Below are 17,647 nucleotides of genomic sequence, written 5' to 3'. Positions count from 1 at the left end.
GCCTGGTGTGAGCTTAAAGCTGCCAGGTCCAGAACTTGAACCGTGGTCGGCTACGTGGGAGTCCAACGACATCACCATTATGCCATCTGCTGTTCCCAGCCTCTGAGGTTTCAAGCGCCATTATGAAGTCACAGATTCAGTTATGCTTCACCCAATTCAAGTGGCTGCAGTCCTTTTCCTTCCTGACCCTCCAGTTGTGCCATCTTTGGCCAGGAGGGAAATGGACACTTAGAAACAGCCATTCTCCTCCTAAGGCACTGGAAGGCACAGGCCAGATGCGCTCCCCTGGTGAGTATGCGAGCCCCGCCCTGGGAATTACTAAAATAAGCAGCATTCCTGGAGAAGGGGGCACTCTTCCACAGTGGGAGGGAAGGCAAATTAATTCCGCTATTACATAAGACAGGACGGAGGCCCCTCGCCACACTCAACATAGACCTCCCCTATGATCCAGCATGCCTGCTGCTAGGTGAGAGAACTGTCGAATACTTAGATATACAGTGTGGGGGCCCCAGCTCTGGGTGAGGACCTTTGAAATACTCAGACAGCGCTGGGTCGGAGACGGAGTGAGGTCTGTGCATCCTGTGGGCAGGGGCTGGGGTGGGGTGAGTGCTGAGAGCTGCCCGTGTGCCTGCCACGCATTCGGCACGTGTGTATCTGGTGAACCTCAGCTGTCTGCGGACAACTTGCAGGGGGCAGGGATGCTTACAGTCTAGATAAGAGTCTCCTGTTGGACAAAAACCGCCCCTGACAGCTGGGCTGGAGCTCAAGTGCTCTGGGTTCCAAGGAGATGCTGTTTTTCTGGGTCCTTACCTTGGTCCATGTGAGCCCTCAGAGCCCCCTTCTCCCTCTTGGTCCAAATGGACTGTCCTTTTCAAAGCATTCGTGGACACTGTCAGGACGCCCTAGGGAGGGGTGTCCACAGGTGGGAGTCCAGCACACAAAGCAGTGACCTCTGCGATCCCCACTGTGCCTGTTCCACAGATGAGGAAACTGAGACTCCCACCCTGCATGAGGCCAAGCACAGGGGGAGTGGCAGGGTCTGGCTAGTGGATTAGCAGTTCTCAAGGCATTCGTGGTCTGCCGGACACCTGTCCCACCGGCTGCTCCCAGCATGGGCGAGGAGGGCTTTCACAACTCTCAGCATTCCTGAATCTCAGAGGACTCATCCTGGTTAGTCTTCATTCCTCTAAAGGGCTGCCCTCACAATCTCCCTTCCTCTAGCCAGGACTGCGGTGAGTCACTCAGCGGGGGCGGCCCTCACCCTCAGAGGGAAAGGAGAATGAGTTTGTCAGAGGCTTGGGTCCTCACTGGGCAGCCCAGGGCAACCCAGAGTAAGGGAGGAAGTGCCTGCTTCTCTCCCAGCCTTCCTCTGTCCTGACAGCCCGAAGCAGGCCAGCTCTCCCTGAGCCGGCTGCTCCAAGGCTGAGGCCAGCTGTGTTGCTGCCATGGACCAGCAGAGGGCGCTGGACCCCGAGGCTCCCACAAGGGCGGCTGGCCAGGAGGTGTCCCAGAGAGAATCTCCAGTCCAAAGCATCTTCAAGAAGAAAACAGCCAGGACTGGACCCTAGACCTCTGACAGCCCCTCTCCCACCCCAACCATACACAGTGACCTGAGGAGAGCTATCATTTCTGTCAAGCTTTGTGCCTTTGTTCCTGTTAAGTGTGAAACCTCCCTGACCTGGTCCTCATTTTGCAAAAATCAAAATAAAGTCTCACAGAAAACCCCATCTTAACCCATGAAGACCCACAGACCCCTGCCCTGTCCTTCAGCCTGGTCTGGAAGTTGAGTAGTCGAGACTGTGAGCTGACTGTGGGTGCAGGTAAGTGTTGGGGTGGAGGGGTGAGGAAGTGTCTTCCTGTTGAGGGTGAGGTGGGCAGGAGGGACCGAGCTTTGCTGTGGGAGTTAGAAAGCACCTCCTGTGTCCAAGCCCCACTTCCCAACTGTGTGACCCTGGGTGGGTTACTTAACTGCCTGTGCCTCAGTTTCCTCCTGTAAAATGGGGCAACTGGAGCATTCAGTTCAGCAAAGCAGCGCCAGGACGTGTTTAGCATGGGTGCTGGCATGTCAGAATCCTAGCTTTCATTATCTTCCTCACACTCAGGCTGAACCTGAGTAGAAATGGACTAGCACCTGGGACCAGCAGATGACATAATGGCTACGTTCCTGGACTCCCATGTAGTCGGCCGTGGTTCGAGTCCCAGACCCAAAAAAAAAAAGAAGTGGACTAGAACGTGCCAGCCAGAAGGATGGAAGTACAAGCTGGGGGAAGGCTGGAGGTGGGCTGAGTGTCTGCAGGGCCAGGGCCAGGGCCTTAGAGCTGAAGACAGGGCTTGCGGTTGGAGCCCAGGGTCCTCTCAGTGGGGCAGTGGGAGCGAGGAGAGGCAGTAAGGGGCACCCCACATCCCCAGCCCACCCCCAGCACTTGCCCTAAACAGCCTGCTTCTGCTCCTTTCTTTTCTTTCTTCTTCTTCTTCTGTTTTTTTTTTTAAGAAAACTCATCTTGCAACAGTACGCGGCAGCCAGTAAAAACACGTTACTCCTTAACGTGTTAGCAAAACAGCCTCCAATTTGAATATTGGCTCTTCCTTCCATCTGTGGCAGTTTGCACAGATTTTTTTTTAGAGTGGCAGAATGCCTCGTGTATGCACCAGCCGGCTGCAGGCACTATCCACTGTCACAGGGCCTCCCTGGGGGCCTGAGGAGCCCCCATACCAGTTCCCGTCACCCCCCACCCCAGCCCCATCTACTGCCTCTGCAGGGTGTTGGGTCCCAGCAGAGGGGCTCGTGTCCCCAAGGCTTTGCACAAATGGGCCCCAGATTTATGGATTTCGCAGACTGGTAAACTGTGCCCCAAACCAACGGAAGAACCAACCTAGGGACGCTAGCTCCTGAGTTTGCAAAGGAAAGCTCTTGGAGAGGGGGAAGAAAGGCCATCATCCACGATCCCCTTTCGATTCATCAATGGAGGGACATTTTCACATCAAGAAGGGAAGACTCAAAGAATAAAAGATAGGTCTTGGGGCCAGCAGAGGGCATAGCAGTCACATCGCAGGACTCCCACATGGCTGACCATGGTTTGAGTCCTGGACCCGGTGACTTGAAACTCATGCCAGTGTCGTGTGCGTAAGTGTTCAAGATCCCAAGAGAATAGAGGAGGGATTGCAGCACGGCCATCCCCCCTGGGGAGTGATTACTCACTTTCCCTCTCTGTCTCTGTCCTTCTCTTTCTCTCTAGTGAGCTCACGTGACCAAAGGCAAAAACCTGTAAAAAAAAAAAAGAAAAAAGAAAAAAGATAGGTCTTTACATTGAACATTTAGCTTTATGATAATCCACCATATTTATTTTTCAGCTGCAGGTTAAAACTAATGCTGGAGGATCTGCAGGTCAGCCGTGAGGGAGTCATGAGCTCTGTGCCCTAGGCATATCAGCTGGACCCTGGGCCAGAACCACTCTGGGCTTCCCCGTCCCCAGAGCCCTCAAGAGAACCAGGGCCGAAAATTTAGTCCTTAGAAGATATACACTGCTCCGGAGCTTGTCAAGTGGCACAGGATCAAGGAAGGAATAAATAGCAATATTTTATAAGTTTTAAAATGCTATTTTAACACAAATGCCAGAGCAACTATAGCATAAATCAACAGCGACACCCAGAAGTATGTTTGTACAAGAAATGTAATAAGCTGGTATGAAAAACAGTGTCAACTGGTGCAGATGGCAGAAAAAGCCAATATTCAAATGTATGCTGTTTTACTAACACATTAAAGATCAACATTTTGCTACCTGCTGCTCATGATAGCAGGATTAAAAAAAAACACACAACACACACATAGACTCACGCATGATATTCTAACCCAGAGAATGAAAGAGTCTTAAAGAAATTGTCAAGCACTTTCTATACTTCATCTGGTGGTTTTAAAGCTTCTGAGGTTCAGAGAAAAATTTGCATCTGAAAATGCGGCTCCCCACCCCCCAGCTGCCTGATGTTTGAGAAAATTAGGAAACGAGGATGAGAAAATATCAGCTTAGAGGTCCTTAGAGGTCTCCTTCTGGATTAGTAGCACGAATAGAATTATCCCGAGCGAGCGTTCATGGTGCCCACCACGGGGCTATTTTTAAATATCATTTATTTATTTTATTTGTCATTATTATTATTGTTGTTATTATTTAAAGTATGCTATAGAGCAGGTGTGCTCACCAGAGACAGACAGAGAGAAAGAGAGAAAGTAAGAAAGCAAGTCGCCAGGTCTAGGACTCAAACCATGCTCAGCCATGTGGGAGTCCGGTGCCTTCACCACCACCACGCCACCTCCTGGCCCCACACAGGGCTGTTTTTTTCTTTTATTTTTGCTATCGGGCATGTGTACTTGCCAGAGAGATAGACAGAAAGTGAGAAATCACCCCCACCCCCTCCGGGGAGATGGCCATGCTGCAGTTTCTTCGGCTTCATTCTCCTCTCAGGATTTTGGGCATACATGCACACACACCTGGCATGAGTTTCAAGACTCAAATCATGATTGACCACGTGGGAGTCCAGTGCCTTAACCTCTATGCCACCTGCTGGCTCCCACAGAGCTTTTTTATTTTTTAAAAAAAAAGAGAGATTTTTGCGGGAATAGCAGTTGGTGTAATGGCTATGTCACTGGACTCCCATGTAGTCGATTGGGGGTTGTATTTAGACTCGGTGTCTTAAATTCACGTCGGGTGCGTGTGTGCCCAAGATCCTGAAAAGAGAATGGAGGAGAAGGGATTGGGTGTGGCCATCCCCCCCTGGAGGGTGATTTCTCGCTCTCTGTCTCTCTGGCGAGCGCACGCACCCTATAGCAAAAACCTCTCAGGAAAAAAAAGAAAAGAGAGAGAGATTTTTGCTATTTTGTATGTGCTCACTGGAGACAGAGACAGAAAGCGAGAAATTTGCCTGGGGGCAGCACAGAGCACCACAGGCAGCCTCTACTGTCCTCATGAGCACTGAAGTAGAATAAGTGACATCCCCCGCCAAAGATGAGTCCATGTCCCGGAACCTGTGCATGTGGCCTTATTTGTTAAAAGAGTCTTTGCAGGGGCCAGCGTGTGGAATGGTGATTTTTTTTTTTTTTTGGAGAGGTTTTTGCTATAGGGCACGTGTGATAGCCAGAAAGACAGAGAGAGACAGAGAGATAGAAAGCGAGAAATCACCCCCCAGGGGGGATGGCCACGCCGCAATCCCTTCTCCTCCATTCTCCTCTCGGGATCTTGGGCACACAGCACACGTACCCTGTGTGATTTTAAGCCAATGGGTCCGGGACTCGAACCACAGTCAGCTACATGGGAGTTCAGCACCATAGCCATTATGTTAACTGCTGGTCCCATGGCATGATGATAAGACACTAGACTCCTACATGGCTGATGGCAGTTCGAGTCCCAGACCTGGCAGCTTGCTTTCTCACTTTCTCTCTCTCTCTCTCTCTCTGGTGAATGGAAAAAAAAAAAAGTAATAAGTAAAATAGAATCTTTTTTTTAAAGAAATACCTTTATAGATGTAATTGAGTTAAGGATCTTGAGATGAGATCACCTGGATCCCTCAGGCTAGCTCTAAATCAGAGGCAGGTGTTCTGACAAGAGGCCACGGAGGTGCAGGCAGAGGCTGGAGAGATGCAGCCATAAGCCAAAGAACATGGGGAGGCACCGAGCACGAGAGGCAGGAAGGACGCTCCCCTAGAGCATTGAGGGGGAGTAGCCCTGCCGACACCTCGATCTTGGACTTCAGAACGGTGAGCAAATCCAGTTCTGCTGTTTGAAGCCCCAGGTTTCTGGTCATTTGTTAGGGCAGCCTCAGGAAATTCGTGGTCAGTGGCCCCAGTATGTGTGTCTCCGGTTTTGTAGACACCTGAGCCCCTTAGCTTGGACTGTTTATTTTATTTTTTTTAAAAGATGACTCCTGAATTACAAATGATCATTATACATCTTCCTTTTTTTTTCTTTAAGAGAGATTTTTGCTATAGGGAGCATGTGCTCACCAGAGACAGAGAGAAAGCTAGAACTCACTCCCCAGGGAAGATGGCCATGCCATAATCCCTTCTCCTCCATTTTCTTCTTGGGATTTTGGGCATGCATATGCATTTGCACCCAGCGTGAGGTTCAAGCCACCGTCCAAGACTCAAATTGCGTCTGCTGGTCTTGATCATTACACATCATTGTGGGGTACTTGTGCTTTTCCCAAGTATGCATACAGTGTGTGATGGCCCATCAAAGATACATACATATTCATCCTTTCACCATTGGTATTACATAGTGTCATACACAGTCAATACTATTCCTAGTGGGTTTTCGTTGTGATAGTTTTTAAGCATATACTCAATAGTCACTGACGTGTTTATTCAGCTGTGGCAAGTAATCCATAACCTAGTCCGCTTGTTTCTGTGCCTTTCTTGCCTGTCAGTCATTTTCTCCTTGACCTACCCACCCCACTCCCTTGGACCTCTGATAGCTACTATCTCTGTCTCTACTTCCACGCCATCGAGTGCGTCGGTTCCTGCCAGAGGGTGGACACTTGGTAAATGTTACACAGGGTGAACAGTATTTGTCTTCCATAGCCTGCTCATTTCACTTCTTGTATCCTCTAGGTTTGCCCACTTTAAGAAAAAAATGTTCTCAGAGGGTGCACGCACTTGCTGGAATGAGAGAAAGACAGAAGGAGAGTGAGAAAGCACCCTCCATGGGGAAAGGTCACATCATATTCTCTTCTCCATCTTTCCCTCCTTTCGGGATTTTGGGCACACACACACACACACATGTGTATAGCGTGTTTTGGAGGCCACCGGGTCCAGAACTTGAACCGCATGATTTTCAGTCGTGTGGGATCCAGCCACCTTACCCACCATGCCACAGCTGGCCCAGGTTTGTCCACTTTGTGTCAAATGACACGATCTCATTGTTCTTTGTGGCAGAGTAGTATTCCATTGTGTACTGGGTATATAGGCTGCATTTTTTTTTTTAAAAATTAATCTTATTCATTGTCACTTTTTAAATTGTTTTTGTAATTGATGAGAGAGAGAGAAGGAAACTGAGAGAGCAAGCTGCCAGGTCCAGGGCTTGAACTGCTATCAGCCATGCGGGAGTCCAGCCACCTTCACCACCACACCACCTGCTGGCCCCTAAGCTGCATTTTTTTAATCCATTCACCAGTGGTTGGGCACTGAGGTTGATCCCATGACTTAGCTATGGCGATTATGGCTGATGGCTGCCATAAACATGGATCTGCAAGTGTCTCACCAACACTGATTTTTCCATCTTTTAGGCAAATACCCAAAGAGTGGGATTTCCGGGTCATAGAGTAATTTGATTTTTAGATTTTTGAGGAGCGTCCACACTGTTTTCCACAGTACTAGTTATATTCCCTCCAGCAGTACATGGGAGTTCTTTTCCCCACAACTGCCCCAGCACTGGTTCATACCTATTCTGACTGGGGTTAGGGGATGCCTCATTGTGGTTTTGATTTGCATTTCCCTTACGACAGAAGATGTTGAATGCTTTTTCATAGGTATTTATTTATTTATTTATTTATTTATGGAACAGTTTTTGCCTTAGGATGTATTCATTCGCCAGAGAGACAGAAACAGTGAGAGGGAAAGTGAAAAATCACCCCCAAGGGGGATGGCCATGCCCCAGTTCCTTCTTGATTCCATTCTTCTCCTGGAACCTTGGCCTTCCACACAGCCAGCAGGTGCAGGACTCAAACCACAGTCAGCCCTGCAGGAGTCCAGTGATATAATCGCTACACCATCTGCTGGCTCTCATGTGCTTTTTAACCATTCACATCAGACCTTTGCTTTTTAATTCTATTTATTTCCTTCATGAGCTAGAGGCACAGAGACAGAGACAGGGAGACAGGCACCTCAACAATGCCCCCATGCCATGGTCCACCCCCAGTCCTAGCCAGCCTGGATCATGGGCATGTGCACATGTCCGGCATGCACAGGGAGGCCCTAGGATGTGAACCTGGGACCTTCCCATGTGAATCTATTGCTTTGCCACTACCAGTCCCTGCTCCTCAGGCTCTTCAAGGGCTTCCAAGGCTCTTAGTATGGCCTGTAAACCCCTCAGGATTTTAGCTCCTAGGTTGCATGTGTCCCTGAGCTCTTGCCCTGCTGACCTGGCCATAGCACTGTAGGCTCCGGGCCTGCCACCTCCCAGCCCTGGCCCACCTGCTTCCTCTGCCTCAGGTACTCTCTTCTCCTCACTCCCCTCCTCTTCAGGGAAGTTGGCCTCGCCCCTGGCCTCTGTGTTGACCCCTCTTGAGCATGGCCCACCCAGTCCTGGTGGGGATGCCCACGGCTCTCTCCCTCCAGCCTGGAAGTACCTGGAAGGTGGGAACTGCACCTGCTTTCTTTGACGTCACAGCCCCAAACCCGGCGGAGTCTAAAACACAAGAGATGCTCGGCTAGTGCTGATTACATGTACGGAAGAATTCATACATGTGCAAACGGTCGTGGGCAGAAAGGGACAACGGGACAATGCCCTGCCATGTTGTACCCATTAAATTGACCAAAATATAGACGTGTGATAACACCGAGGGTGGGAGGGTGTGGGAGCGTATTCTCGTGTCCATGTTCCAAGTATGAACCAGGATTGCAGATGCACTTTGTGGTATATGTAAATATTTCAAGTGCACGTGCTCTTCGACCCAGAAGTTTCGTTCTTTGTCTTCATCCCAGAGAAATCTTGACCCAAGAGGCCTGTGCGATAGCCTTCACTGGAGCTTTGGAATAACGGACAGCCAGCCTACCTGTTCACAGAGGACGGCCGAAATAAGCCGTGAGCTGTCTGTGTGGGGAGGAAGACTTGAGATATAGCTCATCGCAGTGACAAACCGTGAGCCTGGAAAGTCTGTAATGTGACGTATGCATTACAGTAGTGTACTTTGTTTTAAAGGTTTTTACAAGCACATGAGCTTGCCAGAGAGACAGAGAGAAGGAAAGTGAGAAATCACCCCCACGCAGGGATGGCCAAGCACAGTCCCTTCTCCTCTGTTCTCCTCTTGGGATCTTGGGCATGCATACACACATGCCCAGCATGATTTTCAAGCCACCTGGTCCAGGACTCAAACTGCAGTTGGCCATGTGGGAGTCTAACACCTTAACCACGATAATGTACCTCTGTTTTTATTTTCGTTCCTTGTTTTTCAGCAAAATCGCCCCCCAAATTATTGGCTCATCAGAAGAGTCATGACACATTTTTTGCATAGGAAAACGTGACTTTTCTGACGACCCAATGTATTACCAAGGATCTGGGCGGTGGTTCACACGAGGAGCAGTTTTGCTCCCAGGGTTCATGGGGCAACGTCTGGTGACATTTCTGTCTATGACAACCAGGTACTACTGGCATCCAGTGGGTAAGAGCCAGGAAAGTGGCTAAACATCTCACAAAACACGAGACAACCCCACAACCCAGAGTTGTCCAGCCAGGACTGCTATGAGTGCCAGAGATGAGAAACCCCGCTCTGCACGCAGGGCAGCGTCTACAGCGGTACAAGTCAAACTGACAACAGGGGTGACCTCTGGGAGGGCTCTGGAGTTCGGGTGCTGGTCAAAGAGAACTTTCATCCTATGGGTGAGGTTTTCACTTTATTTCCTAGAATACACGTAGGTACGATTATGTGTCTAAAGTCACCAAGGACAGAAAGGAGGGAAGGTGAGAGAGGACCTCCCTAGACTTGGCCAGGTCTGTCCCATGTCTCCAGGGCAGCAGATGGGTGTGTACTGGTGGCAGGACCAGGGTCATTTTAGTCACCACTTTCCCACACACCAGTCCAAAGGGCCTTGTCCTGGGGCAGGCAGTCAGCACATGGCGACACTCACGGAAGACCTGTGACGACTCTCCCTGACACCAGCCAGAGTTTACGTTTTCACCTTTCCCATAATGAATGTGATGTTTTTAGCAGCTCTGCTGAATGTTTTCTAAAACAGCCTCATTTACCAAAGCGTTATTACCAGAAAATTGTTACAGCTTCCAAACCAACTTCATACAATCACCCCCACGGTTACGGAGTGCCTCCATGTTCTCGGGATGGCAGACGTCTCCAAACAATTCACGAGAAGAAGCGACATTTGTGGTACCCTTCACAGTCACAGCATAGAGGCAGGCTCTCTGCTGATTCCAGCCGGTACCAAGACCCGGGGCGAGGGAGGCCAGGGGCGTTTCAGTATTGCCTGAGAACTCTGGTGATACCTGAACCCCGCTCCTCAGAGCAAATGAAAACACTGCAGCAAGGCTAACGGGTCCTTTAACCCCTCCCCGCAAACGACCCCTGTTACCCCATCCTGGCATCATTACCAGAACTTGATCCCATGTGTTTCCATAGGTAGGTTAAGTAGGTCGGTAGAGACATAATACATAGACAACAAATGATAGGTGGGTAGATAGATAAATGATAGCTAGGTAATAGATAAATACATAGGTAGATATATTGGGCTGTTGGAAAGGTCATGACACATTTTTGCATTAAAAAATACATCATAACTTTTTCGACAACCCGATAGATAGATAATTGACTGAGATAGATGATTAATCAGTGATCGATGATTGATAGGTGATTGACATATGGTAATAGACAGATTTGCAGCCACACTTGTTTTCTGGGGCATTTCCTTCCCTAGGAATGGCACCATATGCTGTACCCTGTGCCTTAGCTCTCCTTTCATCCTCAGCGCGTACCTGGGAGGTCTTTGTTTGGCTTCTCTGTTCTGTTAACCACATCGTGAGCTGAAGCAGAGGCAGATGAGGAGGAGCGGGACCTGAATCTGCCCTGCTCACTGGCCAGACGTGGCTGTATCGGCCCAGAGGCCCGATGGAGTCTTTGTAATTCGTCTGCCCAGATGGGACGCCTTTCTGGGATCCTCACAAGTACTTCCGGTAGCCAAGACCAGCAAGACCCAATTCTGAGCAACTGAACACGCAGGGTGTTAGTCGTGCAAGGTTTCCTCACACGTATCCTTGTCCTTGCTTCCCTTACACATGTGTCTACAGGTGGGCACTCTGAGCTTGCCAGAGAAGTCACAGATGGGATCATTGCTTTTTAAAAAAGAATTATTTTATTTATTTTAATTTTTGACTAATGAGAAAAGGCAAGGTGCCAGGTCTGGGACTCAAATCACAGTTGGCTATGTAAGAGTCCAGTGCCTTAACCACCATGCTACCTTCTGGTCCCAATGGAGTCATTTTTGAACCTACCTGGCCCCATGAAGAAGGCAACCTGGGATTATAAGTCATGGACAACAACGGAGGACCCTGGGCTCAGCAGAGCAGGGGCTTTTCGGAGGTCCCCTGGGAAGCAACCAAACACCCAAAACCCAGTTCAGGGTTGGGTCCTCTGCTCTAGATGGCAACAGGGCCAGAGCACAGCTTCTGACCACACAAGTGGTGAGAGTCACAGGGAGGGAAGGGAGGCCGGGAAGGCCCTTCTGGGGCGTGCTACCCTGTTTATGGAGAAGGGACAGGAATGTGCAGATCTGGTGGGCGAGTGCTCCAGGCAGGAGGACCTCAAGTTCAAAGGCCTGGCATCAGGATGCCTCTGCTGGGAATGGCATGAAAGCTCAGAGAACTGAGGTGTCCTGAAGGAGAGGATATCCCTGAGTACCCTCATGGGTAAGGAGCAGGCTCAGGAAAGTTCCTCCTTCCTCTCTCTGCCATCAGTTCTTCCAAAGCCCCCAGACAGCCAGAAAACAGACCGCTCAATGCATGCAGCTCAGCCTGGAGCAGCGTCAAGGTGATAGTGACAGCAATGTAGCTTCTTCGGAGTCGTCCTGCGGCCTTCCCTGCTGTGAAGTCCTGAATTCACTGATCCCACTCCACGCCACCCTCAAAGGTATCCCAGCCCTGGGAAGGGGGCAGACCTCACCCCCTACCCTCACCCGCTGTCCCTGGGCCTCTTCTACAGGACATGGGCCACTGCTCTGAAAAGGCAGCAGCAGCACAGCAGCATGTCCGTGATCAGAACCCCAGACAGCTGCTCCCCCCATGACCCTCAACCTCACCATAGATGCACCATTCTATGGGGGTGGCTGGTGGTGAGTAGGCGACATATTGCTCCCCCCTTGGCCACCACATCTCTGGATGTCCTTCCAGTCAGTACCTCCCCTCTCCAGCCTGGTTTCCTCCTACATATAGGGAGGGAGATTTTAGCACCCCCCCTGGGGCATGTGCAAGTTTTTAGAAAGACACCCGGGTCTCAATCCCAGTATTCCCTGCAATCCTCATAAATCCTTTCTGAAAGATGGCCTTCCATCTCCTTCCAAAAAGCCCCTTGAGTTCCCAGGCTCTGGGTTTCGATTCATCCCCCAGGGGCTCAAACCCAGTCAAGGCTGCATCTGATTGGCACACGTTTGTTTGCTTTGGTGTCATAGTGATGTTTCTGGACTCCCACTAGTCAACCGCAGTTTGAGTCCTAAACCCAGCAGCTTAAAATACACACTGAGCGCATGTGTGTGCATACCCCAGATCCCGAGAGGAGAATGGAGGAGAAGGGATTGCAGTGTGGTCATCCGTCCTGGGGGGTGACTTCTCACTTTCTGTCGCTCTGGTGAGCTCACATGCCCTATAGTAAAAACTCTCTAAAGTAAAAAATAATAAATAATAATAATTTGAAAGAGTTGCAAAGATTTGAAAATTGGGAGAAATTATGTTAGAAGTGAAGGCTGCCAGATCCTATGAGAAAATCCAGTGCTATGGTGATGCTGGGCCACACTGAAGTCCACACAGAGCCACAGGGCCCCTGGGCCCTCAAGCTATCTCCAGTCTGCAGTCGCCACCACTCCCTGCTACCCCACAGCAAAAGCCAGCTGGGTCCTTCCCCCAGCCCCTCTGCTTCCACACAGGACAATGTGTGTTTCTGGGTGTCTTAGGGCACTGGAAGAACTGAGAGCAGGAAAGGAAGGGGAATTGTCCCGAGCCTAGGGGAACTTGAGGGTGCTGGGATTCCAAGTCCACGGGCTATTCCCTCAGGACCCGACAGGGTCTCAGCAGGGAAGGAGAGTGGCTGGGCTCAGTCCTGAGTCTCTGAGCCTGCAAAGCCCCATGCTTGGTGGAGAGGGGAGATACCCAAGGCCATAAAGGGGCAGGATGCGGCATCTCACTGTAACCAAAGTGACCCCAACACTAGAGCAGGCTCTCGGAAGTTCAATTAGGTGCAAGACGTCAAATACTTTGCATGATCTTTTTTTTTTTATTTTAATTTTTTTAACTTCATTTATTTATTTATTTATTTTAATTTGACCGGACAGAGAGAGAGGAAGTGAGAAAGCAAGCTGCCAGGTCCGGGACCCAAACCGTGGTCAGCCATGTGGGAGTCCAGCTCCCTTAACCACCATGCCACCTGCTGACCCCATATTTTGCATGATCTTAAGGCAGGGCTGGGGTGCAGAGAGCTCTAAAAGGACAGAGAATGTCTCTCAGGCAGGTGGGACAGGTACCCAGAGTTTCATTACATGAAATCAAATGAAATGTAAAGGAAATAAAGCCATGCACATCCCAGTTGGGACATGAGTAATCATTCAACCACCCGTTCTCTAAAACAGCCCCTGCCAGTGGAGGCAGCAAGGGATGGGGGTAGGGGTGAGATGGAGGTGGAAAGAGGAGCAAAGGCCACACACTGCCCCCCACCAAGTGCACACACACCACCCCTCCACACACACATACACACAACACCTCTAACTGTGGGTCAGATGGTGTCTTCCCAAATTCATGTTACAGCCCAGAACCTCACGACATGCCTGTGTTTGCAGGTGGGGACATTGGAGAGGTGATTAAGTCTACATGAAGCCATCACGGTATGCCCTAATCCCATCTGACTGATGTCCTTATGAAAAGAAGAAAATCTGGACACGCCAGGAGGCATCAGGGACGCATGCTCAGAGGAAAGGCCATGTGAGGACTCAGCGTGAAGGCGGCCTCTGCAAGCTGGGAGGAAAGGCCTTGTGAAAACCCAACCCTGCCCGCACCTTGTCTCCTCCAGACCTGGGAGAAAATATTGATAGGTTCCTGTCATCAAAGCCACTTAGTTGATGGTGTTTTATTATGACCTGAGTTAACTGATAACGACCTCCAAGTATGCACACACCAGTCCAACACTGACTCAGATAAACACCCACACACATATTGATCCCCAAACTCTCACAGACCCTTACACACACACACACACACACACACACACACACACACTACCATGTCCCTGCCCATTTTAGCAGGGTGCAAACACTGAGCCTCCCTCGATCAATATTCTCATTTATAGTTAGGTCAATGAACTTGTCACAACTTAGTCAATGGATGCCGTCACTTGTCAGAGAGGAGCCAAGCTAAAGTCTCTTCAGGTAACCAAACATGACTTGCAATCTGCAGCGTTGGTAACGCTGAGACTTCCCTTCCTGCACACGTCTGCTTGAATGGGCGGGTGGCGGTGAGGTGGATGCTGCTGCTTGGATAAAAGCAGCCACCTCGTTAGTTTGTTCACCACAGGCACCAGATCATATGGCCGACTTCCAGAAAACACTAGTGCTATAAATGACAGGTTAGCAAATGGTATATTAAAACTCTTAAAAATTTTTTGTTTAGGTTTTTGCCATAGGACGTGTGTGCGTGCCTAAGACAGATGAAGACAGAGAGAGGGAAAGTGAGAAATCACTCTCCAGGAGAGATGGCCATGCAACAAGCCCTTCTCTTCCATTTTTCTCTCTGGATTTTGGGCATGCATGCACATGCACGCAGGATGATTTTCAAGCTTCCAGGTGTAGGACTTGAACCATGGTCAGCCATGCGGGAATCCAGTGCCTTCACCATGATGCCAATTGCTGGCTCTCATATTTTTAAATTTTTTAGGATTTTTTTTTTTTGTCATAGGGCTTGTGTGCTTGCTGAAGAGAAATAGAGAGAAAGTGAGAAATTACTCCCCAGGGGCGATGGCCATGCTGCAATCCCCTCTCCCTCATTCTCCTCCTGGGATTTTGGGCATGGACACACATACACCAGCATAATTTTCAAGCCTCCAGGTCCAGGACTTGAACTGCGGTCGGTCATACAGGAATCCAACGCCCTAACAATGATGCCACTGCTGGCTCCCCAAACTCTTTCAATTATGAAAAATGTACCACATGGTGGGTGTGCTCCTCCAGAGAGAGAAAGAAGGCAAGAAAGCTCTCCCACTGGGGTGTGGTCATACCATGATCCCTTTCCTCCAGTTCTTCATTCTTTCAGGACTTGGAGCACATACACACACGTGCTTGGTGTGTTTTTCAAGCCAAGAGACCAGAGCTTCAAACTCCCAGTGGGGAGCTGGATCCCAACACACAGCGCTTAACCACTTCTGTGCTAGAGCGTCAGTCTGAAACTCTACATTATTCCGAAACACTCCAGGAGCCTGCAGATCCCTGGAGTCAAAGGCTGGCTTCACAGTACCGTGGTTAGGCAGGATCGCTGGTTAATTGGGAGTTCTGGCTAAAGGGGTGTCAGAGGAGCTCCCCGTCCCTACATTCTCTAAGACTATTCATAGATTAAACTAGATACCAGCCAGGTGGGTCTGCAGAGGAGGCATTCTTGAATCAGATTCTGATACCATCTCTTTCCTGGATCAAGGACAGACAAGTACCAAACACGCGTTGGCTTGTGCAATGTTCCCGAAGTATGTCCTGCAGGGATAAGGCCGCTCTTTCCTCAGGGCAGCCCTCCCAGGCAAGCCAGGTCCCGTCCAGGGCTGGCCATCCAGCTTGCTGGCTCAGCACACTGCATGGTTCATCACCTCTGGGCTGCCAGAGTCACGCCTGTTCTCCTCCTGGGTGCAGACTCTGTGAACCGTTTCCCTCTGCTCTAGAAATACCTGAGTCTGGGGAATTTAAAAGACAGATGTTTTTTCAGCTCTGAATTTGAAGGTCTGAGGTCCAGGGGCTGTGTCTGGTGAGAGTTTTCTTGTGGGTGGACAATGCAGAGAGCAGGTGCCCGAGCAGAGCAGTGTGTCATGTCCAAGTGTCTCATTTCCTGTTTTTTTCTTTTCTTTTCTTTTTCTTTTTTTCAGAGAGAGAGATTTTTGCTATAGGGCATGTGTCCTCACTGGAGAGACAGAGACAAAGAGACAGAAAATGAGAAATCACCCTCCAGGGGATGACCACCCTGCAATTCCTTCTCCTCCACTCTCCACTCAGGATTTGGGGCATATATGCACACATACCCGGTATGAGTTTTTAAGTCACTGGGTCTGGGACTTGAACCTCAGTCAACTACATGGGAGTGCTGCAATGTCACCATTATGCCATCTGTTGGCCCCTCTATTTTTTTTTTAAGAATTATGTAATTTTATTTATCATTATTGTTATTTTAATTTGCTACAGGGCACGTGTGCTTACCACAGAGAGAGAAAGGGAAAATGAGAAAGCAAGCTGCCGGGTGCAGGACTCAACCCGCAGTCTGCCATGTGGGAGTCCACAGCCTTAACCACCAGACCACCTACTGGCCCCTTGTTCATTTTCTTCTTAATCAGAACATTCTGGGCTGGGACCAGCAGATGGCATGATGGCTGTCTTTGGACTCCAGTGTAGTCAACAACCACGGTTCAATTCCCAGACCCAATGGCTTAAAATCACACCGTGTTTGTGCCCAAGATCCAGAGAGGAGAATGGAGGAGAAGGGATTGCGGCGTGGCCATCCCCCTGGGGGGTGATTTCTTGCTTTCTGTCTCTCTGTCTCTCTGTCTCTCTCTGTCGGCGAGTGCAAGACAGATGTTTTTTCAGCTCTGAATTTGAAGGTCTGAGGTCCAGGGGCTGTGTCTGGTGAGAGTTTTCTTGTGGGTGGACAATGCAGAGAGCAGGTGCCCGAGCAGAGCAGTGTGTCATGTCCAAGTGTCTCATTTCCTGTTTTTTTCTTTTCTTTTCTTTTTCTTTTTTTCAGAGAGAGAGATTTTTGCTATAGGGCATGTGTCCTCACTGGAGAGACAGAGACAAAGAGACAGAAAATGAGAAATCACCCTCCAGGGGATGACCACCCTGCAATTCCTTCTCCTCCACTCTCCACTCAGGATTTGGGGCATATATGCACACATACCCGGTATGAGTTTTTAAGTCACTGGGTCTGGGACTTGAACCTCAGTCAACTACATGGGAGTGCTGCAATGTCACCATTATGCCATCTGTTGGCCCCTCTATTTTTTTTTTAAGAATTATGTAATTTTATTTATCATTATTGTTATTTTAATTTGCTACAGGGCACGTGTGCTTACCACAGAGAGAGAAAGGGAAAATGAGAAAGCAAGCTGCCGGGTGCAGGACTCAACCCGCAGTCTGCCATGTGGGAGTCCACAGCCTTAACCACCAGACCACCTACTGGCCCCTTGTTCATTTTCTTCTTAATCAGAACATTCTGGGCTGGGACCAGCAGATGGCATGATGGCTGTCTTTGGACTCCAGTGTAGTCAACAACCACGGTTCAATTCCCAGACCCAATGGCTTAAAATCACACCGTGTTTGTGCCCAAGATCCAGAGAGGAGAATGGAGGAGAAGGGATTGCGGCGTGGCCATCCCCCTGGGGGGTGATTTCTTGCTTTCTGTCTCTCTGTCTCTCTGTCTCTCTCTGTCTTTCTGGCGAGTGCACACACCCTATAGCAAAAACCTCTCAGAAAAAAAAAGAAGAAGAAGAG

At 49.5% G+C, this 17,647-nt stretch overlaps 1 long non-coding RNA gene across 2 annotated transcripts; it reads left to right on the top strand.

Annotated features, from left to right (window-relative positions):
* Positions 1 to 156: 156 nt before the first annotated feature.
* LOC102469025 (uncharacterized) lies at positions 157 to 14,016 on the top strand. Of its 2 annotated transcripts, XR_337337.1 has the most exons (8): positions 157 to 288; positions 982 to 1,170; positions 1,711 to 1,820; positions 8,324 to 8,431; positions 8,690 to 8,846; positions 11,667 to 11,838; positions 11,911 to 12,040; positions 13,754 to 14,016. It is a non-coding gene; the product is annotated as an uncharacterized LOC102469025 (long non-coding RNA). The 2 variants fall into 2 exon arrangements; XR_001369704.1 differs by lacking the exon at positions 1,711 to 1,820.
* The last annotated feature ends 3,631 nt before the right edge of the window (positions 14,017 to 17,647 follow it).

The sequence above is a fragment of the Tupaia chinensis genome, unplaced genomic scaffold, assembly GCF_000334495.1.
Source record: "Tupaia chinensis unplaced genomic scaffold, TupChi_1.0 Scaffold145396_1, whole genome shotgun sequence".
Taxonomy (NCBI): Eukaryota; Metazoa; Chordata; class Mammalia; order Scandentia; family Tupaiidae; genus Tupaia; species Tupaia belangeri.
Note: the sequence above shows the minus strand (reverse complement) of the source record. Positions and strands in the feature narration are given on the sequence as shown.